Raw genomic sequence first — 26986 nt, forward strand, 5'->3', positions numbered from 1 at the left:
GAATTACCAAACCAAACTGAGAATAAATCACTTGACAGCTGTTAAATCGGTCGTCATCTTGAACAGTAATGCCAACTTGAAATTATATCCCTTGAAAAAAAACACCCTATACAAGTGCAGAAGGCATTCTTCCACGAATTCAAAATTCAAAAACGAGCCACAAATTGGCGAGTTTTTGAATGATCAAGTGTTATAGTATGCCTTCTGTACGAGTATTATCCCTAAATTATATTTCACTGAATTTTTATTGAAATTGATAGAATAATTCCATAAATATCGTATAGTGAAAAATGTTGGTTGACACAACTGTTTTCTGTATCACAAATTTGACAGATAAGTGACAGGAAAGTTCCGAGTACCAACATATAATAATGAAATTTAACCATGAAATCTATGCGTTAGTATCTGCGATATTCTCGCAAGATTTTGTTTTAGAAGGTGTGCCATCAGAATGCACGTTTTAGCAACATAATTAGAGGAATTGTATCGTATTTCGTATCTATTATAGATCATTAATTAAGTTCGAAAACTGAATATGCAAATCATTAGCGTCCGTTACTACAACACAAATGTAAAATACCCATTAGAACAAACATTCCAAAAAAAAAAAATTCGATCTAACATCGACATCTTCGTCGTAGACAACATCAAAACCATCCGACGGCACGGGCATCACCAAGAACGACCAAGACCCTCTGAAATTACCATCAACCACCATAATAAGCAATTTACAGCGGCGGCGACGGCGGCAATCAAGCCCAAATCGGTCTCGATAGCAGGTTACGACATAATCAAGCAATCCGTGGGAAAGGCCGTCTCCTCTACACACAACAGTTCGGCGGAACGCGGCGCCGCCATATTTAAACAGTGTGTAGTTAAAGTGAGCAATGTAATTTTATAATTTTCCCCTTATTTTCGTCACAAATTACCAGGCAGCGAGTTTTAACGGTCTACATTTTAGTTCAATGGTGGCGCTGTCCGGGTTAACAATGCCTGGACTCCGGTCTGACAGTGAGAAAATCCGGGGTTTTCCCGTACGGGAAATCCGGGACGTCTGTGGGTTCGTCCGGCTGGTGCGAACGTGTGTGGAGTGTGTGTGAGAGGCGCTAAGGCTGCCCATGGATCGACAGGGTCAAGAGGGGTGGTGGAGAGGAGGTAAAGGAGTCCGGTTGTTTTTCGAGACGTCAGGATTCTGTTTTGATCAATTGGGTGATTATAAACTTGAGTATTACTAGCTTTAAGTTGTCGAAATGAGCGAGGAAAATAGTTACGGCAAGTCAAGAGCTCTTGTGAGCTCCTAGTTTGTTTGTTTGTTAATTTGCACCGGATGTTCGAATATAACCATATTAGTATATTCTTAAACAAGTTGCAGAATGGGCTCCTATTCCAACACGAATGCGAAATTCGAAAACGAGCTACGAAAGAGCGAGTTTTCGAACGCATGAGTGTTGGAATTGCCTTCTGCAACGAGTATTAGTATTATGTCTATTTCAGTCATATATTGTGAAATATTCTAAAACGAGTTGCAGAATGGGCTCCCTATTCCAACACGACTGCGAAGGAGAGTGTTTTCGAACACACGAGTGTTGGAATTGCCTTCTGCAACGAGTATTAGACGATATTTTCTCTATTTCAGTCTAGTTTGGTGAAATATTGTCGAAATTCAATGAAAAATTCAGATTATACATCCTAGTGACATTTGTGTTGTATCTTGGCAGTTGGTGCGACTGTTACCAAAATTGACAGATTACGGAATATGAATTTGAATGGTACGTTTTGAATTTTGAAATAATTTATAATAACGCATTAAATTCTTGAATTATATCTGCCGAAATTGTGAATTATGTTGCAAATCATTTCACTTAATCCAAATTACATTATTTTGACAATTAATGTGTATTGAATTTTGATAGGATTGGAAGTCTGTGTAGACAACCACAACATGAAAAATATAACTAAAAACGATGCTGTAATGAGTTCATTACAGCACTGTTTTTAGAACTGTAATGAACTGATTACGATACTGAAATAGAGAAAGATATTTCTTGTGTCCGTAAAGTATGGAAAACTTCATTTTTAGTTAAAAAGACCATTTTAAGAAATAATCCTGAAACACGTCGATTTTTTATTTTAATTTATCGTGTTTCAAAATAATATTCTAATATACAGGGTGAATTACTTTCGAGTAATGACGTCACCGTCATTTTTTTTAAATGAAACACCCCCATTTTGTCTCAATTGTACGATTACTTTAGCTGAGCTGATTCCAAAAATGTATCACATGTTGATTCCCATTGATACAGGGTGGACAAAAATACAATAGTTTTGTGTGTGCTCACAAAGTAACGTGTAACATTCTTTATTAGTTAAATTAACAATATTGTCAGATGACATGATCACGTAAATCATGCAAAAGCTTGTCGTTGAGCGATTAGTCCATTATTTCAGAAAGTATAGGTTGAGAAAGCAAATTTTGAAAAAAAAATTCTCTAATTTTCTTGAGACTGCCATTTCTGCAGGAGGAAAGATATGGAGTTGAAACTTCATCATGATCTAGATCATAGCTCGATCTTCAAAAAACGTTTTATAAGAGGGGTCTGTGACAAATAGTTTAGGAGATATAACGATTTTTGTATAGAGATGCAATTTTTACGATTTTTTCCAAAATTTCGAATTCGATTATTTCTTAAACTGTGAGGTCGACGAGTAATCGGTGAACGGTGGTGGTATTGACGATCCCTAATTAATCGAATTCCGTTCTTGCCTCAAAATTCTTATATCCAAAAATTTCACTCGAAATCGCAATACCTGAGCCTTAAAAAAATTAAAAACGTACAACTTCTTTCCTGAGTAATTTATACCATTCTCTCGATTGATATTATCAAGCTTGTAGTTGGGCGATTAGTCCATTACTTCAAAGAGTATAGGTTGAGAAAGGAAATTTTGGAAAATAAAATCTTTAATTTTCTTGAAGCTGCCATTTCTCCAGGAGGCAAGATATGGAGTTGAAGCTTCATCATGTTATAGATCATAGTTCGATCTTCAAAAAACGTTTTTATTTGAGGGGTCTGTGACAAACATTTTAGGAGATATAACGATTTTTGTATAGAGATGCAATTTTTACGGTTTTTTCCAAAATTTCGAATTCGATTATTTCTTAAACTGTGAGGTTGACGAGTAATCGGTGAACGGTGGTGGGATTGACAACCCCTAATTAATCGAATTTACCGATTACTCTAAAAAAAATTGCACGAAAATTCAAATGTTTATGGAAAAACTGATTCCATCAAGACAAGCATGAGTCATTAACATAAATCATTGTAACGGGTGTTTTTTTTCGAGGTGTATAAATTTAAGTTGGCATTACTGTTCAAAATGGTGACCGATTTAACAGCTGTCAAGTGATTTGTTCTCAGTTTGGTTTGGCAATTCATCATGAATAGACTCACGCCTGAACAATGCTTGCAAATAGTAATTTCGACAATAATGGTTCTGTGCGGAATACGTATCGCGCACTACGTCCATTAGCGATGAAGCGCACTTCTGGTTGAATGGCTACGTCAACAAACAAAATTGACGTATTTGGAGTTAAGCTAATCCACAAGTGTATGTCGAAACACCGTTACATCCAGAAAAACTGACTGTTTGGTGCGCTTTATGGGCTGGTGGAATCATTGGTCCGTACTTCTTCAAAAACGATGATGGCCAGAACGTTACAGTCAATGGTGATCGGTATAGAGCCATGATTACTAACTTTTTCATTCCTGAATTGAACAACCATGATGTCCAGGAGCTGTGATTCCAACAACGTTATTTTATTGCAATTTAAAGTTCTATAGCTAAAAAAAAACACCCTTTATATAGGTTTATTTGCTAGTTATCCAACACTTTACTCACTGAGTCCCGAGTCTAACTTGGAAAACACATATTCTTTTTCTGAACGTTCAAAATCATCGACACCCTAAGGGTGCCCACACCCGTTCCCATTGAGACCCACCTCCATTCCATTCATAATTTTCCGAACACGAAAAAAAAACGTAACCGCCCCACCCCGTATATTCACCGCCAGGCCTGGAGTGATAGCGGCTCCGCTCTTTATTAATTAGTCGAAAGGAACAACATGAAATTTTGACAATGGGCAATTAAAACATTAGGAAAACGTCGGAAGGCCCCAATTACGGATTAGCAGGTCGGGATATATTTCAGTGCGGAGCGGACGTGGGCACACACCCCTACGCCACGGTAGCAACAATTAAAAACTAACGTTTAAGCGGTTAATGAGCGGTTTACCGCGTCTAGGTGGCCGAGGAATATGACATTCCTTTGTTTGGCCGGTGGCGCCATCTTCGGCGGTTGCGGTGCAACCAGTTGTTAAAGGTTGATGGAAAATTGCCGCGAATTCAAGATAAGGGTGATTTATTTTCGAATATTTCAGCCTTAGAATTTGATGTTGAGAAACTCTAACATTTGCGTGTATGATTTCTTTAGTTAATTTTTGTCTAATATAAGAGAACCTTTGAATTATTACTGATCAAATAATCAATGTTCAATAATAATTAGAATCTAAAGCCAAATATCTGCATAATTGCCAAAAGTCTTAATTTCTCACAGCTGTGTTCAATTTTATAGCTGTCTTCATTTTGTAGCTGAATATGCATAACATAGTCTATTTTATTGATTTGTCATGCCATTAGTGTCTGAAGATGAACGAGAATTAGAAACTTCAGTAATAAAGTGTATCTAAACCTCAAAAATGTGAAGATTTAATATTTGTTAAGTAGTCGGTGTTTCAACAATTAGTTTTCAATAATTTTACGGAGATCCTTTTTGTGCCGAGCACTAAACACGATGTTCGAAAAGTGATGATACGGCTTCTTTCCAGAATTCGAGGTTACACATGAAATAGACGCATACTAGTTTTTAAGTTCTGTTTAGTCTTCTTTTTCCTCATCAGTGCAATTAAAATTTCTTTCATTCATTGATTTTTTTTTAATTTTTAAGACTATTAATAGTCTTTACCTGAGTTTAATGACTAGTATCTTTTTAGCTACATTACTCATACAATGTTTTATTTTTCATTTATTGTTCGGCTATTTTCATCAGATCATAAAGGTATAAAAGAAAATAATAACAGTATTGTTTGGATTGCCATTATCCAGTCTCTCTGTTCAGAAGTGGTAGACTCTGTAGCCAGTATCTTGGGCTATAGAGTTGATATAGGTAACTTTATTCATTTTTCATAATTTATTATGCCTATCAACTGAAAGGTTTCTTGGATACGCGCGTCATCTACTGAACTGAAGTACCTCAGCACAGTTTTGCTGGAAAATGTTCAAGATGCCACCTCACGAAACACCGTGCAAAACCTTTAAGTTGAATCGATAATATCTGATCGAAAAGGAATGAAGTTACCCATATAAACTTTGTAGCCAAATTGCAGAATCTCACTTCAAAACAGAGAGACTTGCTTCCGTAGGACCTGAGGTCGATGGCCATCAATAAACTTTTTCTCTTTCCCCTGTTATTCTATTTTAGTTTTCACACATTTAACAATGTGTTACCGATACTCTCTGCACTCTGATTCATCATCTTTTCTTTATTCAACTAAATGAATTTAGTTAGCGAATAGTTTGAATTGAGTATGTTACCTTTCATTCATACATATGTATCTCTTCATTTTATATCTTTTTTGTTTGTTTTTATGAGAGCCTCGATAAAGTCTAAATTTGTAGACGAAACGTTGGCTTAGACCAAATTGGTCGCCTGATTTGGTTCTAACCCTGTACATATATTGAACTTCAACATGTTCACTCAAGAACTTGCAAACACCGAATCTTTTTAGTTATTGCCATGAAACACATACGAAACTGCTTTTGAGATAGAAAATTCTTTTCTACTTCTTTTGTTCACACCTTAAGAAGTGATAACCTTTACATTCACCAACTTCTTGACCAGTAGTTACCTCTAGGGCACTAACAGTAGCTTGTACCGAGATATCCCCATAACCTATAACCGGCAATTAAAACGAACATTCCGAGTCCACAATTAGAACCCTGCGCACCACCGGGAGCGAGCAGGACCATCTCCGAAGTTCTTTGTCCTCGGCGCCATCTTGCCCGCGGCAACCCAGATGTACGCGCACGGTAATTATCAGTCTGAGATACATTTATTCATGATTGCTCTCCACGACGGAGAATCGAGGAGTGTGTGGTTCTTGTTTTGCTCTCTACGTTCTTTTATTTCCGACGGGGTCTCACTTTGTGATCATGGCACAGTCTGAACGGGCCATTATAATCGTATTAAGGGGTTTTCCCCGAGTGAAAAATCGACCAGAGCTGCTGGCATAGGTGGTGTCAGTTCATGATTGAAACGTGAATTTTTTTTCGTTTTTTTTGTTGAGGTTCGATGATATGTATATACCTAATCGCATCAGGTTGCTTGGTTCAGAATGTATATCATCTCAAACAAACTACGTCGAAATATCTAAAAAATTTTGAAATATTTGATGAATATTATTTGAATCCATACTATTGAGCTATTGATGGATTTCTATCAGTTAGGTAGACTGGCAGGGTTACTAGTCATATTCAGTAACGAATTACCATTTAGTATTTGTAGAAGTTAATTGAGTCTACTTGATGAAGGAACTTCAATAGAAATATCAAAAAATTGACAGCATTATGTCCATGTCCCTTCAGAATACAATATATCTCTATGATATATTCGGTTTTTTTGTTTTGCAAATCTTGAAATACAATGTCAATTCGAAAAATGACGAAAAATTAATAACCAACCAAACGAAAATTCAAAATAACCAAAACTGTACAAATTGAGTAAATGGTTAACAAATTGAAGAAATAAATTGACATATGTAAAGTACGTTTTGGATTCATTAATACAATTTCTCCTTATCAGTGCCTTAGAGTACTTACACAATTTAATTTCATAATTTAAAGTGATCATTTATTGATTAAGAGTCAACATCAAACAAAGGAGAAATTTAAATTTTCGAAAATTGTTGTTTCAATTGTAGGTAAATGTCGATGTGAAGGGTGTTTTTTTAGAGCTATAGAACTTTAAATTGCAATAAAACAACGATGGATTATTCGATTGACATGAATTTTATTTATCCGCAAGATAATCTTGTGGCATTACATTTTAAATATGACACTAAACGTGTCTTCCAATAAATTGATTGTGGCACGAGCTGTGTGACATGTTGCGCCGTCTTGTTGGAACCACAGCTCCTGGACATCATGGTTGTTTAATTCAGGAATGAAAAAGTTAGTCATCATGGCTCTATACCGATCACCATTGGCTGTAACGTTCAGGCCATCATCGTTTTTGAAGAAGTACGGACCAATGATTCCACCAGCCCATAAAGCGCACCAAACAGTAAGTTTTTCTGGATGTAACGGTGTTTCGACATAAACTTGAGTATTAGCTTCACTCCAAATGCGGCAGTTTTGTTTGTTGACGTAGCCATTCAATCAGAAGTGCGCTTCATTGCTAAACAAAATAAAATGGACGTAGTGCACGATACGTATTCCGCACAGAACCATTATTTTCGAAATGAAATTGCACTATTTGCAAGCGTTGTTTAGACGTGAGTCTATTCATGATGAATTGCCAAACCAAACTGAGAATAAATCACTCGACAGCTGTTGAATCGGTCACCATCTTGAACAGTAATGCTAACTTAAAGTTATATACCTCGAAAAAAAACACCCAGTATGAAGCATATTGGTTTGAGTCATCATATTTTGATATCTAGAATCTTCAATTTAGAGATTGTTCAATGAAACTCCCTGTATACGATCCACATCATCCATAAATAATCAAAAAGCCTGAAAATAATTCAACCTCGAACATCAAAAAATTCAGTCGAAAATTAGTTATACCATAAGAGATCCGACATGGGCCAACGAAAACCGAACCACACGAAAACCGCCCTGGGGCCCCCATAGCCACAACGAAAAGGCAACCAAAGATCGATAAGATGAATTAGGAACCTCCACATGTCCCATCCAACACACACACGCCTCCAAAAGATCATCGATAAATCCGTAATGTTATTCCGCTCTTTTCAAATAAATTAGACACAGTTTGACACATAACCAATAAATCTTATTCAGAAATTCCCCGTTCCCTATTCATAAATGTGATAGGGAATCTACAGCGGCCCATGGCGAGCATTCGTCGCGATAAAAACTCTTTTAACCCACGCATCGAACTGATCGAGTGTAATAAAATGTGGGTGTGGCAGAAATATATTAAAGAAATTTATAGTCTGGCCCAACTCACCGGCGGACGGGTACATTGTGGCAGAGGTAAAATAAGAAGGTCGCAAATATGTCGAAAATAACACGGTTCACTCTTTTATCGGGCGATAAGTATAGCAATTTGTACTTGGTTTATAAAATAATGCTGCCACTGTAAAATGTCGGACGTTGTTCGTAAACGCATATCGGTAGGTGCTACCAGAAGAAGGATTATCCTTCTTCATCCTTCAAATGTATTCGTATTCGTATGGAATTTGCTCCACTACAAAGTTGTCATCTCTGACTCTAACAGAGACCTCGAAGCCGGAGAACCTCAAGGAAGCGTGATGTCCCCTTTTATATATTTAGCATACACAGCCGACATTCGCAAGTCTAACCGAACATGGCCATCATCATCATGGCCAGGCCTAAATATCATACCAAATACCTTCAGGATGATGTAAGCCTTCTGGAAGAATGATGCAGTATATTGCTCATCAAAGTGAAACCAGAAAGGAGTTCTTCTCTTCTCTTGTCACGGAGATCAGTCAAATCGTTTGGCCACGTCCAAATGTGTAGAAGTAATATTCCCTGGAAAATACTTGGGACTCATCTTGGATAAGAAACTTACACTCAATCTTATTATTATTATTATCATTATCTGTAGTGTAGTACCTGGACAAGGCTGCCTGAAAGGGTTAAATGGTGCTTGTCAAATTGTATTCGATGCTCTGTCGTCTACTTCCACTGTAACTCACGCTTAGGGATTCATCAAGCCAAGTGGCTTGACATTTTAACCAACTACTTGACTTGAAAATCAAGCTCGTGTAAAATTACATTGTTGAGCTTGACTTGACTTGATTTTGGATATTTATTACCTGACTTGATATCAAGCTACTTGATATTACTTGAGCTTGATATGCACGCATCGCACGGCATACATTTCTGCAATCTCGTGCGCGCTTAGACTAAATAAGGGGATTCCTCGAGCGCCGAGAGACTGAAGTATTCGCCAGTGTCACTTTATTAGTAGTTTTCTCACATTTCTATGAAATCTATTGGTAGATTTTGGTAGTTTCAGAAATATTTTTCCATACTTGTCCAAAATGTCCAAGGATTTTTATTAACGTCAGCATCTTCAACTTCTGTTGAAAGACAATTTTCCAAAGCTGCTCTTACAGTTACAAAAATCAGCACTAGGTTAGGCGACAAATCTATAAGATGCCTCATGTGTCTTAGATCCTGGATGGAAAATTATGAAATCAAACAAAGCCTGGAGGTTTCTCAATATTTAGAAAGTTTATTTTTTAATTATTTTTCATTTTGTTATGATTTATAGTGATTTGATTTATGTTTCTATTTCAAAAAAGTTGATTTTTTCGGTTCTTTTATACAATAAGTTTAATGAATAAAAGTGTTTTTTGCAAGGTTCCTTATCATTCCATCTTTCTTTTCATTGAGGTGACACTACACAATGTTAAAAACCAAGTAGCTCGATATGATTCAAGTACTTGTTAAACAAATACTTGACTTGAGATTGAAAAACTACTACTCGACTTGAGCTTGACTTCAAATCAAGTCAAGCTCAATGGAAGCTGTGAATCCGTAAATAGACATGACATTTGTTCATTGTATCAGGGGAAAAATTTCATTAAACCAATGAAATGTTCATTATTATAATGTTCGAATCATTTTATTCGATCTGTTGTATTTTGTACCAATAATGTATCTATATCTAATGGAAAAAGTTCTTCTATCCAGTGAATATTTCATCGAAACAACGAACACTCAACGACTCAACATAAATTACAGAATCATGATATTGATGAACTTATGATTCTTAATATCAATGAATATGGGTATACGTTAAGGTACCTATGAAATTTCATTATTCCAATGAAATAGTACCTACATTTTATCAATGAAATGAGGTGGATGATTGCCATTTCTTTAAAAAATTGAACAAAATTTTTTTAGCTCAAAATCAGGTATTGTTAGTTTTAGTATCTACGGCTTATATACTTTCAATAAAACATCCACTCTAAAACCTCCGGCATTCGTTTCGAACCTCACCTGCCCAACCATCTCTCAAGACACGTCGAGACAATCGGAAACAACTCGAACATACCCCAAAACAATAAAAACGCAGTCACATCGTCAAAGGACCTAACATTTCCGGCCTTAAAAAATATTTAATAACACGTGTAAGGGACCGCTGTACGAAAACGCAAGCAATAATTACCTGGGGCCGAGAAGGGGCCCCCGGGGGCCCGGGGGGCCTCAGACGCGGGCCGCTCTGTCATTTCACTCGGCGGGCTGAGTTCTTTCGGCGCCGGGTCGCGGATTTGGATGGTCAAGGCCAATTTCGGTAATTGGGGGATGATTGCGAATTCTAGGGGTAGGTAGGGGATAATACGTGGTTTTTTGGGGTGCCAGAGGCGTTTGGGACCGAGATGCAGACGTGTTTATGGCTGGGAGATCGGGAGGATTGGCAATTATGGTATTATTTTGGTATTAGAGGGAAGAGAGGTCTTGTTTTAAGGGAGTTTAAGTTGGTTTGGGGCAGATGTTTTGAAGGGGTGTTATCGCGAATATCTTGATGAGGTTGGTGAACATCCTATCGATATAGGTAAAAATAATTTAGCGCCAGTTGCAAACTCTAGTTCATTCAGCTGTAAGGAAAAAAAACATGGAAAGCTCTGATCCCATTAAGTCACATGATTTTGTGCTCTCATTCAGTGAATAAGTTTCACTGAATAAACTGAAGAATATGACAATCTTCGCAATTAAACCTATGGTTTCCAGAAAACGTGATTGATCTATTATCAAATTTTGCTATTTTTCACTTCTTTTATTTTTATTATAACTGATTTCAAAATACGAGTACACTGAATACACTGAACAAAAAGTGTGTCTACGTTCAATGAATATAGTTATTTGTTATACTAGACAGCAAAGTAATAGATTGCCTGCCGCGGCTAGGAATTCAGCCAATGCAGTCAATCTAGGTACTTTGCTGCCGAGTTAAACATATAATAATAATAATAATAATAATAATATGGTTTATTCTGTAAGCTACAGGGTATAAACATATAATATAATGATTTTATTTCTGAAGTTGAAATGATACAGATCATTAACATATTAAGATTCAAAAAAATACAGAATATACAAAAAAAAGTGATTCAAGTGAAAAATTCATCAACAGAATAAAACGGTTTCTCAAGATGAAAACACTTGATTCTCGATTTAAAGAGAGATAACGTTGGAGCATCCTGTATTGTATATTCATCTGTAGGGAATTGAAAAGTTTATACCACATAAAAAGAAAACTCTTTTGATAAAAAACCGTTCTGTGTCGTAGTGGCAACAGCGATGATTTGAAACGAGTTGGATATACATGATCCACTCTAATCTCTGCAAAAAAAAACGTTTTTTCTTATAAACATAAATATACACGCTCCGTAAATATACAGGCTCACCAAAGTAAAAATTCCCTTTTCACGAAAAGCCTGACTACAAGATTGTCTGCATTTGAGGTTGGCTATTATGCGCACAGCCAATTTCTGTAGAATAAACATTTTTTTGGCTGTTGGAGCATTTTCCCAACATAATATGGCATATTTGATATGTGAGTTGAAAGCACTGTAATATAAGCTCATTAACATATAATTATTGCAGCATTTTGACATAAATCTGAGAGCATAACAAGTCTTTCTGAGCCTCTCACACAGATTTTCAATATGAGGATCCCAATGCAGTCTTTCATCAACCAAGATGCACAGGAACTTCACCTTATCAGTTGCGGTCAAATGCAAATCATGGTCATGATTGAAAATAGAGAATATTTCACTATTACTACTGATATTGAAATTCATTATTTCGGTCTTTCCAGTATTCAAGGTTAGCAAGTTTTTTTGGACCAATGAATAATTGATAAATATAGCTCTCTATAATGTTTTCTTCGATTGTTCATAATGATACATGTATGATATTGTATTTGCACGTCATTACAATTTCCTTGATCTTTTTATTTTTCCTGTACTGATGAATTAAAACGAAATTCGATATAAATCGCAATTTTTGGAATGGTTGGTTGCTATAGAAATGTATATGTCCATGGTTATTATAGATATCTATCCAGAAATTCCTGCCTAGGCAGGAAATTAGAAACTTTGCTACCTAGACAGTTGCTGATTGAAATGTGTCTGCAAAATTAATATTTGCTGTCAATCGAAGAAAAAAATGTTATTGATCAAAATTATATCACCGTCTACCCATTTCACAAATTGTTGAAAGCGCAGATCTTACAATACTCAAACGTCATTCTAAAACCTGACCTCGTTGAACTCATTCCAAGTTCTATAACGTTGTCACCAATTAAATCCTTCCAAAAAAAAACAAAAATTACAACCCGTATATAAGTTCTTCCCACGATCACCAACACCCGTACAAACGGTGTATAGCGAAAGATCTACAGGTGGAAACCGTAGAGAACGAACGAAAAAAAAAAACAAAAACGAATCCATATATATTCGTTAGAACCGACGATATCGTTAATTAAAGAAAGTCAGATTCGCCGAAACGTGAAACACCGTATATTTATCCTGGTAGGCTGTGATTAGTATGCCGAGGGGTTCAATTACAAGTGGAACGCATAAATATTCTACGATTCCCCGTATATATACCTGTACGGACGAGTGGCATTTGCCCAAATTGATGGGATTGAGGTGTTGACTATGCTGCGAAGACTACAAGTACCTTAGTTTAGAGCTGAGGATCAGTTGAATTCACGAACAAATCCATCAACTACTTAATGTTATATCTGTTGGAATTATATAATTAAAATGGTCATTCGAAATGAATGCCTGTAAAAATCAGATAAATAAAAATAAAATCAAAATCAAAATATACCATGAAAGAAAAGGAAAAAGTAAAATCAAAATAGAAAGCAACCCAAGGAGAATGTTCGTCATAAAGGGAAAGTAGCGATATACCGGTTGCACCCTTATTAGGGATCTTCATACATAATAAGGGTGAAACCGGTATATCGCTACTTTTCCTTGATGACGAACATTCTCCTTGGGTTGCTTTCTATTTTGATTCCTACGTAATAACGTGAAAATCTTCTGTTTGACAATGGTTATGTGGATGGCATATTGCATATTTGCCGAAACATCAACCAGATAAGTAATATCTTTTTGATATTTATATACACTTGGAAATCGTATTTTTTCCTTTTCTTTCATTCATTAGCAAGTGTCAGTCATTTGTATTTATTATAAAATATACCATGACGCACAATTGACATCGCCAGTACGTTACCACTTTTTTCTTGTTAGTACCAAGCTTTAACAAGGTCGGGTCAAAATTTTGAAACATAGATTTGAGTCTGGATCCAGAAGAAGGCTTATCTTTCTTCATCTCTCAAATTCATCGTATTCAATATTGAAGTTACCTCTTGAAGTTGTTCAGGGAATTTTGATCCGTTACCCTAAGTTGTCAATGCAAGTTGAAAATTTGTCGAAATAAATTTCTCAGGACTGCCTTCAAGGCCCCCTGGATTGTTCTTCATCCCTTGACTTGACTTGATTTCAAGTTAAGCTCAAGTCAAGTAGTAGTTTTTCAATCTCAAGTCAAGTCATGTATTTATTTATCAAGCACTTGAATCATATCAAGCTACAAGCTATAGTGTAGTATCACTTCAAAAAGATGAAATGAGAAGGAACTTTGCAAAAATACTTTCATTTATTAAATTTATTGTATAAAAGAACCGAAAATGTCAACTTTTTCGAAATAGAAACATAAATGAAATCACTGTAAATCATAAAAAAATTAAAAATAATAAAAAAATAATATTTTTCATTATTGAGAAACCTCCAGGCTTTGTTTGATTTCATAATTTTCCATCCAAGATCTAAGACATATGAGGCATCTTATTGATTTGTCGCCTTACCTATTGCGGGGTTTTGTAACTGCAAGAGCAGCTCTGAAAAATTGTCTTTCAACAGTAGCTGAAGATGCTGGCGTTGATAAAAAATCCTCGGCCATTTTGGCCAAATTTAGAAAGATATTTCTGAAACTACCAAAATCTACCAATAGATTTCATTGAAATGTAAGGAAACTACTGATAAAATCACACTGGCGAATGCTTCAGTCTATCAGGGCTCGAGGAATCCCCTTATTTTGTCTAAGCGCGCACGAAATTGCAGAAATATATGCCGTGCGACGCGTGCATATCAAGCTCAAGTAATATCAAGAAGCTTGATATTAAGTCAAGCGATAAATATCTAAAATCAAGTGAAGTCTAGCTCAAGTATGTAATTTTTCACGAACCTGATTTTCAAGTGAAGTAGTTGGTTAAAATGTCAAGCTACTTGGTTTGATGAATCCCTAATGAGGCTATTTCGTGAAGTTGTTGGAAGATGCATTTTCACATCTCTCTCAATATATATGCTTACAATGTCATTTATTAAGCACATATTCTCTTAATTCTCGTTCAAATGATGTTTACGGAAAATTAGCACTTTCTGCGATTCGACTAGAATTGGCAGAACAATAAGACAGTTGTGCAAACTCAGAGACAAAAACAAGATCAACATCAGATTCTTTTTTGATGATTTCCATACTCTGAATATAGCAGGAAAATCTATCGTCTTCAATCTCCGAATTCCCGGAAAAAAAAACCGTTAAAAACACGACCATAGAAAAATGGGCGTCTATAGTTGTCAGACAACCGATCGGCCATAACGCTCTTCGAAAAAAAAATTCTGTGTACATCCCAACCGTCAATAAATAATTCAAATCGACCGAAGGAACTTCAGTTGCGATGATTGATTGCTTCGAAAAATTGAATTAATCGATGTAGGCGGCGTTTGAATGTGTAAATATTTATTCCGTGTCCTCTGTACACCCCTCGCCAAGCGAAAATAATTTATGACGTACGTCGAATCGCCATGGCCGTCTAGAAAATTTCATTAGTTGAGAATTGACAGTTTTCATAGAATACGAAGGGAGTTGGGACGGTCATCGCTTAATGTCTGTGGTGGAAAAACTATGATCCCATCAAATATTCACGGTGGCTTATTTGTTGTTGTGAACGGAACTGAAAAGTTTTCCAATGATGAGTTCGATTACGAAAATAATTCGGTTTTATGGGGAGGTCGTTATTTAAATTGCATTTTAACTGTGAACAGAGTCGATGGTAGTTGGAGGAGTTCGTGAAAAACTTTTCGAAGTGCGCTACGGAAAGAAGTTCATTATTTACGTTTTAAAAATATCGAATGTACTCAATACATACTTATTTATGATCTTTTTTTGTTTGGGTCTTGAATAAAGGCTCAGAATCGATGTGCTAAAAAAATTTTGTATTCAATTTTCGAAATACACATAAATAAAACACTCTCTCTCAACCTAAATCAAATCAAATATATCCTGAAAGAACTTTTCTCTAATTCTATGGCAAATCCTTTCAATTCTGCCATAGCATGTAGAAGAAAATCGTGCAGGAATATCTCACTTTCACACAGATTCCATGGTAATATTCCATTATTTTATGTTGCTACTCTCCTGTCACGGATTTATGTATTATCTGTCAAATTTGTGGTAGAGAAAACGTTTATGCCAACCAAGATCTTCCAATGCGAAAATAACTTAACGATATTTATGTTTTATATTTCATTAATTCCAATGAAAATTCATTGAATTACAAAAAAAAAATGTATGATACTCATACAGGAGGCACATTCTAACACTCAATTCAAAAACTAGCCACTTCATGGCGACTTTCTGAATATTGACTAGTAAAAGAATATCAATGCCTTCTACACTTGTATTAAAAATATAAAAAACTAAAGCTATCATAAGCTTTTTACCATAGAACAGTAAAAAATACTCGAAAAAATATCGAAACACACAATGATAATAATACCATAATCACTAGATTATTTCATACAAGGTGTTTCAAATGTAGGTGACCCCGTCACCCCGTTGGTAGAAAACTGAAAAATAATTAGGGTTTGCCCAATCTATTCTTTTTTTTTCAACACGTATGGCGTTTGCGGTTAAGGAAACCATAATTATTTCTCAGTTTTTTACCAATCCTAGAGATAGGGTCATTTTTTTTCAAACACCCTGTATACTTCATCAGTAAATTCGAACCACATAGGTGAAAGTATGAGTCATTTTCAAAATCAAATGCAAATTTCACGCTATTATTTGTCATTTTATTCTATCTCAAAGAAACGTTATTCTAAATCTTAGAGAAAACTACATAATACAATTCTTACAGTATGTTTAATTATTTCGTCCTTTATTATAGATCATGGTATATCAACTTTTTTGAAAAATCATTCAATGAATATCACGCTTCTGGATTTGAACCAAGGATCTGTTATCCTTCTAATAGTTTCAATGGAATCCATCATATTCCTTTCATAATCGAAAGATGATTAACTTAGTTCTTGAAAATTTTGTATTTCCTTATGCACATAAAGTTATTTGGTAATTTATCGAAACTTTTCACCACAAAAATTGCTGCATACATGAGTATATTGAGTTTTGCAGTTATGCAGGCTATTTTTGATTCCTATATCAAGAGACTTTGTCTTGTATATTTTCCTTATTTGTGCATATTTTTTTGTAGGAACAATAGATATTCTAACAAATAGAGATCAAAGACATTCAAAACATGGTTGCCTTTGCATTTTTCCCAAAAAGCTTCTCTAACATTTAAATTAACGATGATTCGTATCTGTTTCGATAGTTATTTGTTTAACTAGGCAGCAAAGTAGTAGATTGACTGCCCCGAATGATAGTTCATGCTAAGGCAGTCGATCTACTTTGCTGCCGAGTGGTGAACATATAATTTTTTTCTTCGATTGTTTATAATAATATATGTAGGACATTGTATTTGCAAATTATTGCAATGCCCACAATCTCCTTATTTTTCCTGTAGTGATAACTCAAAACAAAATTGGTAGAAATCCTAATTGTTGGAATGGTTGGTTGCTATGGAAATGTATACGTCCATAATAATTATAATTTGACAACTAATGTCAGTTTTTTCGAAAAATATCGGAAATATTTATATTTCGGACAGTGATAGCGACTCAGAAGTACTTACTCCTCCAGAAACAAGGGAGGTGGCAAACAATAATGAATGTCAGAATGTCGAATGTTTTATTCCCATTGAAAATATTCATTTTGCTGCCTATGCAGGAAAGTGGTTTCTTTGCTGCCCAGGCAGGAAAAGTAATACTTTGCTGATTAATATGTGTCTGCAAAACCAATATTTGCTGTCAATCTCAGAAAAAATATTTCATTTGAATTTTCATTATTCCCCAAAAAAAGATTCAATATTCGAAGGCTGATTCGAATTTTCTCTTATTCATATATCAGGCTATGGATATATTAAAGTATATTGATTCCATGCTCATCTAAATTAAGATGTCTAAGAACATTCTCAAACAACATCTCTAATCAAAATGGTTCTAGTAAGAGAGATCATAAATCAAAGTCACAATATAATCTCCTAAGTGACCATACAAAGAAAACTAAGCGTACACAACACAATACTTCAGAATACCTGTTTCAAGGGTTCCCAATGCCATTCAACGTATACGAAACCCTAAAAACTAGTAGAGAATCGATGGCAACCGACATCAAATCCTTCGACTAGGCCCAATAAAAAAGATATTAACAGAAAACGTGAACACGAAACGCGGTGGATTCCTCTGATGTATTTTTAATGACTTTTTTTTACCCAGTCTGGTCTGGGTTCGTGGGTGTTGCCGGTGCTGCAGGATGTACGGAAAAGGAACACAGGGGGGACCACGAAAAGACATTGGTGGAGGAGGGTCCTTGCCTTGAGCTCCCAATGATACCCCAGAGATGTGGACTGTTGGATGGAATTGTTTCTTTCTTCGTGTTTTATTTATCGATGTTGAGATGTGAGAAGTTTCTTAGAGGAGGATTATGATGATGATGTGAGGATGATTTTTTGGTGGTGTTGAAGGGAGCTGTCAGAAAAAAGGATATTCTTATTAACTTATTTGCTTTGAAATACCTAAGTTAGTGTATATTTGTTTTCAGGCAAAAATAGCTCAGATACTTTTTAAAATGAATCTTGTAATTGGAAAATACATAGTTATCTGTGCACTCAGTTTGGAAAAGCAATATTTTTTTCAACGCGAAAATTCAAATCAAAAGCACTCATCAAAAGTACATAATAATAACGTCCTTCGTAGATTCCTTTCGAATCTTTAGTGAATATGGAGATAATCCTACTGACAGCAATTATTGATTTTGCAGACACATATCAATCAGCAAAGTATTACTTTTCCTGCCTAGGCAACAAAGTAACTCTAATTACTTTCCTACCTAGGGAGCAAAATGATTATTTTCAATGCGAATAAAACATTCGACATTTTCTGATAATCAATATGTTTTGCTACATTCCTTATTTCTGGAGCAGTAAGAACTTCTTAGTCGCTATCACTGTCCAAAATATATTTATTATTGAATGGAGAATTAGTAATTTCGATAATTTTTCGTCCTGACGTATCTGGCTGGTTCCATGGAATATTTTAATGTTTCTTTTTGATGTTTATTGAATATGTTTGAATACCTTATTTTATATATTGCTAGAGTAAATGTTTTCTTCACAATAAAATAAACATCGATTGATTTCTCTTGAAATATACTCGTTTAATATCATAATGAAACATCCTATCGGAATTCCCTTTATGTATATATATATATATATATCTCTTTGTTGCAGAAACGTTCTTTGAAATTTAATGTCGTCATTAAAATTTTGATCGTCCTGTAGAATGAGCCTATTGGCTAACTGCACCGTTTAATAAAGGATTAAAATTTCAATTCCTGGAATTGAAGATCATTATATATACGTGGGTTAGTTATTGAGGCGTCAGTAAAATCACTTATCGACTTCTAAAGCCCAGCGACCATAAACATTCCATAGTTTCCTAAGCAATTCAACTCTTTTATACGAATTTTCAGTACCAAAATGTAAATCATAAAGCTTACTAAATTTCCAAACCCCATACGATCGTTTTTCCCTAATTTTTTCTTCTTCCACAACCGTTCGCGTGTTCATCGTGCTCTATGCGTGTCCAGAAAATCCAACAAACTTCCTGAACGCGGCCACGAGGGGCAGTGGCGGCGCGGGGGGAGGTCGAGTAAGCATTAATCAATTAGATCTTCGGTAGGTCGAGTAGCAGATATTTCCCTCGGAAAATGAGAGTGGAAATGGCGGGGGTGATGGTGAGATGCCGTGCCGAACAGGCGTTAGTCCCATGGGCATGGCCGTAACGGAAACCGACGCTGAACACGGCTCGTTTTCGACGCTGCCGCTCGGAGCGGAGCAGAGCGATGTTTCGGCGTCGTAGACGCCCTCTAGGAACGACTGTGATTCGAGGGAATCTTAGAAAATATAAAAATCAATCCTTTGATAAAGATAATTAATTCATAGTATGCCTTTTTGTACCCTTGTATTTTTGATCTTTATTTTTCGCTGTGTGACTTATATATTTTAATCGATGTTTTACTATATGACTATGGAACCTTAAAAATCAACCTCTGGTTTGATAATGGAGAATACGCCGAAACATGTAACCAGATGATTTAATATAACGGGTGTTTTTTTTCGGGGTATATAACTTTAAGTTGGCATAACTGTTCAATATGGCGACCAATTTAACAGCTGTCAAGTGATTTATTCTCAATTTGGTTTGGCAGTTCATCATGAATAGACTCACGCCTGAACAACGCTTGCAAATAGTGCAATTTTATTTCGATAATAATGGTTCTGTGCGGAATACGTATCGCGCACTACGTCCATTTTATTTTGTTTAGCGATGAAGTGCACTTCTGGTTGAATGGCTACAGACAAAACTGCCGCATTTGGAATGAAGCTAATCCTCAAGTGTATGTCGAAACACCGTTACATCCAGAAAAACTTACTGTTTGGTGCGCTTTATGGGCTGGCGGAATCATTGGTCAAAAACGATGATGGCCACAACGTTACAGTCAATGGTGATCGGTATAGAGCCATGATTACTAACTTTTTCATTCCTGAATTCAACAACCATGATGTCCAGGAGCTGTGGTTCCAAAAAGACGGCGCAACATGTCACAAAGCTCGTGCCACAATCGATTTATTGAAAGACAAGTTAGGTGACCGCCTAATATCACGTTTTGGACCTGTGAATTGGCCTCCAGATCTTGTGATTTAACAGCGCTAGACTACTTTCTGTGGAGCTATGTAAAGTCATTGGTCTATGCGGATAAGCCACAAACCCTTGACCATTTGAAAGACAACATTCGCCGTGTTATTGCCGATATACGGCCACAAATGTTAGAAAAAGTCATCGAAAATTGGACGTCCACATTGGACTATATCCGAGCCAGCCGTGGCGGTCATATGCCAGAAATCATATTTAAAATGTAATGCCACAAGATGATCTTGCGGATAAATAAAATCCATGTCAATCGAATAATTCATCGTTGTTTTATTGCAATTTAAAGTTCTATAGCTCTAAAAAAAAACCCTTTACTTGTATGACATTCCTGTTACCTTATCTGAGAAATTCATCTATGCCGATGATATTGCTCTTATGTTCCGTCATACTGATTTCGGAATTATTGAAAATACTTTAAATGATCTTAAAATTATGGAAAAATACCTATTTGTATTAATGCTCGGCATACTTATTTCATGGATGCCGACGGCAATAACTTGTTGAATATGCTAGTTACTCTTATAAAAGATAAAAATTGGTGTTTTTGGCAAATACCACAGACAAAAACTGATGAAAGCGCGTTTTCACAATTCTAAGTGTGGACGAAATTAATTGTTGCTCCAGAATGAAGGCTGTAAAAGCCAGAGCCTTGTCTATAGCGATAAGGCTGAAAAAACATAGGTATTTGGAAAAATCTTATGTATCATTGTGAAATAGATCCTAAAAAATTAATAGATCATTCTGTCTGCATCAACTTTTCTTGCAGAAGCTAGAAACAATATGACCACGCTGAACGTCACTGTGGTTAGAAGAGTACATCTATTGTTGAAGGATATAGGTATAGAAGACAGTACATCTTCTAAAATTAGGATTCAAGAATGCCTGCAGGCATAGCTTCTGAGTTTGGTTTATCTGTACACAAAGTTGATAGCCAAAAAATTATACATGAATCCATGTTTGGCGCCGGAATCTTCTTATTCTTCATCAGGCAATCTAGCATTCACAAAATCTTTTCAGAATTGCCAATTCCATATTAATTTGATTGAAAATGTTGATAGTGATTATGATTTGCTATAATTTTTTTAATAGAACTTATTTAAATATAAATAAATATTGTTTCTTTTTTTTAATTATCCCCAACTATAGATGAAGTATTAGGATTATGCTCAAGTGCATAATGTACTCAATAATAATATTGGTAACAAAGCAAAAGAATCATAATAACAAACTGATATAACATTGTTCACACCATTGATATTATTCTACATGCCAATGCTCAAATCATGATTTGCAAACCAATAATTCATGCTCAGAAAGGTTTTACTCGGCTAATGCTATTCTTCTCTTGATATCTGACATCGTCTCAGTTGTATGCTAATAACAACTTCAAAGAGAGTACCGACAAAATAACAATACATTTCCCAGAAAAATGAATATTCAAAACGGTGTAAAAAATTGTTTTTCCACCACGATAACATCATCAGACATCGAAAATCGTATGGAAAACGCGAAACACATCGATTGAATATCGTGATCTGCCTCGAACACGCCACCCGATCCAACCGATATGACGTCAAGCGATCGTGATCGTGATTTCGTTCTATCTCTAACGCATTCGTCTCCTATGGGCTTATGATACATCAACATCCCGGCCCGTTCTCCATTAGAGAGAACAAAAAGCCGATTTTCTCACAAAGGCTCACGATTCCCAGAAACCTGACACACTAAACAGAGAGCAAAATGGTCAAACTCACATGGAAACACGCGATCTGTACAGTCCGTACGAAGAGGAAAACACGAAGGCAGTCACGATATCCTCTGTCGGTACACTCTGGGGACGGTTTTTTTTCACGATCTGGGGATTCTTAGAAGAAATGCTCGAGTGCTGGGGTTGAGAGTACATGTGATGTTTTTGAGGAACAAAGGATGTTTGTGGCTTTTTGTGTATGACTCAAAAAATGCAGAGTGTATTTTATTCATCTATTTGTGGTTGTCGGCTTGTTTTTTAAAGATGAAAGTTCTATTGTTCGGTTAAGATCGACATTTGTTTATGCATACCTATAGTATTACAGATATTTCACAAGAAATGAATTTTACTGACAAATTTTTGCGATTATTATAGCAAAGCTTGTTGCTTTTCGGCAATTTTCAATATAATACTATCCTAAATTCTATCTGGATTGTTATTCGACATAACTATTTCTAAGAGAAGATTAGTAGAAAAAAATATAGTATGAATGTTTGAGACATCCATTATACACTCAACGAAATTTACTAGAATATACAACAGGAATTCGGAGATTTCTACAGGAAGTAAAGGGTGTTTTTTTTAGAGCTATAGAACTTTAAATTGCAATAAAACAACGATGGATTATTCGATTGACATAAATTTTATTTATCCGCAAGATAATCCTGTGGCATTACATTTTGAATATAATTTCTGGCATATGACCGCCATGGCTGGCTCGGATGTAGTCCAATCTGGACGTCCAATATTGGATGACTTTTTCCAACATTTGTGGCCGTATATCGGCAATAACGCGGCGAATGTTGTCTTCCAAATGGTCAAGGCTTTGTGGTTTATCCGGATAGATCAATGAAAGTAGTCTAGCGGTGTTAAATCACAAGATCTTGGAGGCCAATTCACAGGTCCAAAACGTGAAATTAGGCGGTCACCAAACGTGTCTTTCAATAAATCGATTGTGACACGAGCTGTGTGACATGTTGCGCCGTCTTGTTGGAACCACAGCTCCTGGACATCATGGTTGTTCAATTCAGGAATGAAAAAGTTAGTAATCATAGCTCTATACCGATCACCATTGTATGTAACGTTCTGGCCATCATCGTTTTCGAAGAAGTACGGACCAATGATTCCACCAGCCCATAAAGCCCACCAAATAGTCAGTTTTTCTGGATATAACGGTGTTTCGACATACACTTGAGGATTAGCTTCACTCCAAATGCGGCAGTTTTGTTTGTTGACATAGCCATTCAACCAGAAGTGCGCTTCATCGCTAAACAAAATGAAATGGACGTAGTGCGCGATACGTATTCCGCACAGAACTATTATTTTCGAAATGAAATTGCACTTTTTGCGAGAGTTGTTCAGGCGTGAGTCTATTCGTCATTAATTGCCAAACCAAACTGAGAATAAATCACTTGACAGCTGTTAAATCGGTCGCCATCTTGAACAGTAATGCCAACTTAAAGTTATATACCTCGAAAAAAAACACCCGTTACAACAGGAATTCCGAGATTTCTACAGGAAATATAAGCGACAGCAGGAATATTCGTTGATTTTGATAATTCCTCCAAAAATTACCAGTTCAAGATTAGTTAATGCAACCAAACTGCAGTTTGTCATTTCAACCGAAAAATAATAGATAATATGATAAAAACCGGAATAGGCATGATTATTAACAGTATAGTTTTAACAGGAATTTCCTGTTTAATGAACAAACTAGATAGTTATATTCCAAGCTTCAAACTTCAGTATCTATTAGAATTACCAGTAATAACACCAAACTAAAACAGGAATTTTTTACTTATAACGAAACTGTAGTATCGATTTAACAGGGATTTTACTACAACCTAAGCTTTTACAGGAATTTTCTGTAGTAACCTAGTATTTAACTAGAATTTCTTGCATTGGCAGTAATTTTTATGTGTAGTTGACATTTGTTTCCATGAGACTTTACTGGAAGTTTCCGGTTAGTTCTACCGTGAATTGTAGTTTTATAAAACCATAATTCTAAGGAAAAAACAAGTTTTTAAGTATTAAATTGGAACATAATCAATCTTTAGAATGAATAATATAATTAATTTATCATATAATTAGCAAATATCTCCTGATTTACTCCCTTATTGATAGCTCATTATTTGAATGAATGACAAATGTGTATTTGATGCGATTTAAAATTGACTATTCGACAGATGTTTTGTGTGAATACCAGAATTTTACGTACAAGAATCAACTTGTTGTTTTTACCATCGAATTTGGGACACCCTGTACTCTGAATCCGATATGTATTCGTTTGATGCACACCTAAATCTAGAGCTGCGCCTCAAATGCGACCAAGATCGTAATCTCCATACTAAAGATGGCCACACCCCCGACGGTCATCAATAAGCGGCAAGTCCGCCGTCCCCGGGGTGGAAAATGGCCGAAGATTTACGACATATTAGGTGTAAATCTCCATCGCGAGCACTAAACGCGCCTTTAACATTACAGCCCAGCAAGCAGAACGATATTTTTCATCATATTCGAAATATTTATGACGTGTAATTTGTTTCCTACGATATCCAGCCGATTTATTGTACGGCAAGTCGGTTGACGTGTGGACGATTGATGGGGTGCTCGGTGCGGCCGGTTCATTTCGAAAATGGGGTGAAATTACCCCCCCGGAAGGGATTGATGGAGCCGGGCCTGGAGAAATAGGAATTTTTCATATTTGTGCGCCATCTGAAGGTTGATTATGATATTGACTCATTCTTCCTTAGGAAGTTATAAGTAGCGGTCACGAGATACAAAATCATCGTTAAAATGCAAAATATGTTTTATGCATTCGAAGGAGACCCCTAACGAAATAATACATCTACGTCAATGACTTACCCTATCAACAAAATATAGTTGAAAACGCATTTTCAGTCTCAGTTTCTACTTGTTCCAAATTTTTTTCGACCGGAGCCATGTCAGGCGAATACGGTGGTTCAATAAAATTTGTTCAGTTTTTGGCTAGAACATATTGTCGTACTATACTTCTAGTAGATCTTTCAACAAATTTAATGTACTTACTATTATAATCATATTCTGTGTTCCATATTTTCACTTTATGTTTTAAAATTATTTCATATTGATATCATTATGACATTCGTGTTTGTCATGATGAGAAAATGATTTTGCTTGTCTCTTCAAATCACAAATGAATAGATTTTGTGCTAACAAATAGTGTTTGACAAATCAAAATCAAAACAAGGGTACTTGATTTCGGGCAAAGTTACAAAAACGTACAATCATCTAAAAATAACATAGGATGTTCCTGACGTGGAGGTACAAAGGAAAATGAGAGTTACCTTGAATAATTATAAGAAACAAAATCTTATATGATATGATTATATGAACACAAACGGTTATTTGTCGATATACAGAATGTTTCTTGTAGACCTACTTTTTTGTGATCATTATATACGAGTCTTTCGCATCTTCACGAGTCATAGCTACAGATCGGGAAGATAGGAACCAAAACTAATGTTTAATTTATTCATCACAGCTTTATAACTGAATTTTAATGATAATTTGGATTTCCAGAGAATTGTTTGAAATTTTTTCTAGAAATCTTTAGGAGATACAAGATAACAGATCAAAGTTCCTTTTTTGAAACGCGTAGTGGTCGAATATAAAAAGAGTTTCATAAGAAGAAAGAGGTTCTGTTCCAGAAATGAATCACCCTGTAAATTTAGAAACTAAATATCACGATGATCATGATGTAAACTCAAAATTGGAATATCTGGGCCAAATTTCAGATGAATTGATGAATATCTTGTGAAGTGCAGATGGTATGAGAAAAAACTCGAAAAAACCAACTTTAACATCCTGTATCTCGAAAACCAAGCATTTGCGTACTTTTTCTCTTAAAATTATACCTCATTTTGAGGAACACCCGGTATACCCACTTATTTATTTTGGCAGCTAAATGGAATAATTGCAGCTGAAACGTTTACATCAAATAAAATCATTTAGATAACTATTACCTCATTGTTTATCAATCCAATCTATTCATTTGAAAATAACATTAATTCCTTTTTTAAATTTCAGGGTGATTTCTGATGAATTCAGGAAGTCTGCATGAACGAGATGATCAAGGAATCTTAAAAGATAACTCCATATTATTTCCTTGCAGAAGATGAAGGTTAGTTGAGTGATATGTAATTTAAAAGTTCAATTATGCAATCAACCTATTGTGCACAAAACAATATTACGTCAATGTGAAGTTATATTTCAATTTTCATTTTGTTTCCAGGTGATCCACATCTGAAGATGACGAGTTGGTATGGAGTATCAGCAAAATGAAGAATTTGGTAGAATTTTCACGTAGCAGTTCATTCATATATATTTAATTTTATTATGATTTAGTTTAAATTGATATTTTCTATGCGATTTTAAATTAGAATATGAAAATTATAAGAATCTTATAATTTTACAAGAAGTGGTACCAAATATTGTGAAGAATAAATTTCTGAAAAGGTGCCTAATTATGTACATTCATTAAATTTGGAACAAAAGAATGCACATATTTAATGAGTCAATTAACAAGCGTTCCTAATTCGAAATTAATTCGAACTAATCTTGAATTAATGTCCTTGACAGTCACAAGATACATAAATCCATCAAAAATTTTCAACTGGAATAATTGACAACACATGCTTTTTCAATCCAGTTCCTCTAACCGACAATTTTTCTGT

The 26986-nt window shown here is 35.5% G+C and overlaps 1 long non-coding RNA gene across 1 annotated transcript; it reads left to right on the forward strand.

The window, feature by feature from the left end:
* Window positions 1-608: 608 nt before the first annotated feature.
* LOC123684944 lies at window positions 609-26669 on the forward strand. The gene is made up of 3 exons (XR_006748213.1): window positions 609-1209; window positions 26340-26433; window positions 26545-26669. It is a non-coding gene; the product is annotated as an uncharacterized LOC123684944 (long non-coding RNA).
* The last annotated feature ends 317 nt before the right edge of the window (window positions 26670-26986 follow it).

This window comes from Harmonia axyridis, chromosome 1 (assembly GCF_914767665.1).
Source record: "Harmonia axyridis chromosome 1, icHarAxyr1.1, whole genome shotgun sequence".
Taxonomy (NCBI): domain Eukaryota; kingdom Metazoa; phylum Arthropoda; class Insecta; order Coleoptera; family Coccinellidae; genus Harmonia; species Harmonia axyridis.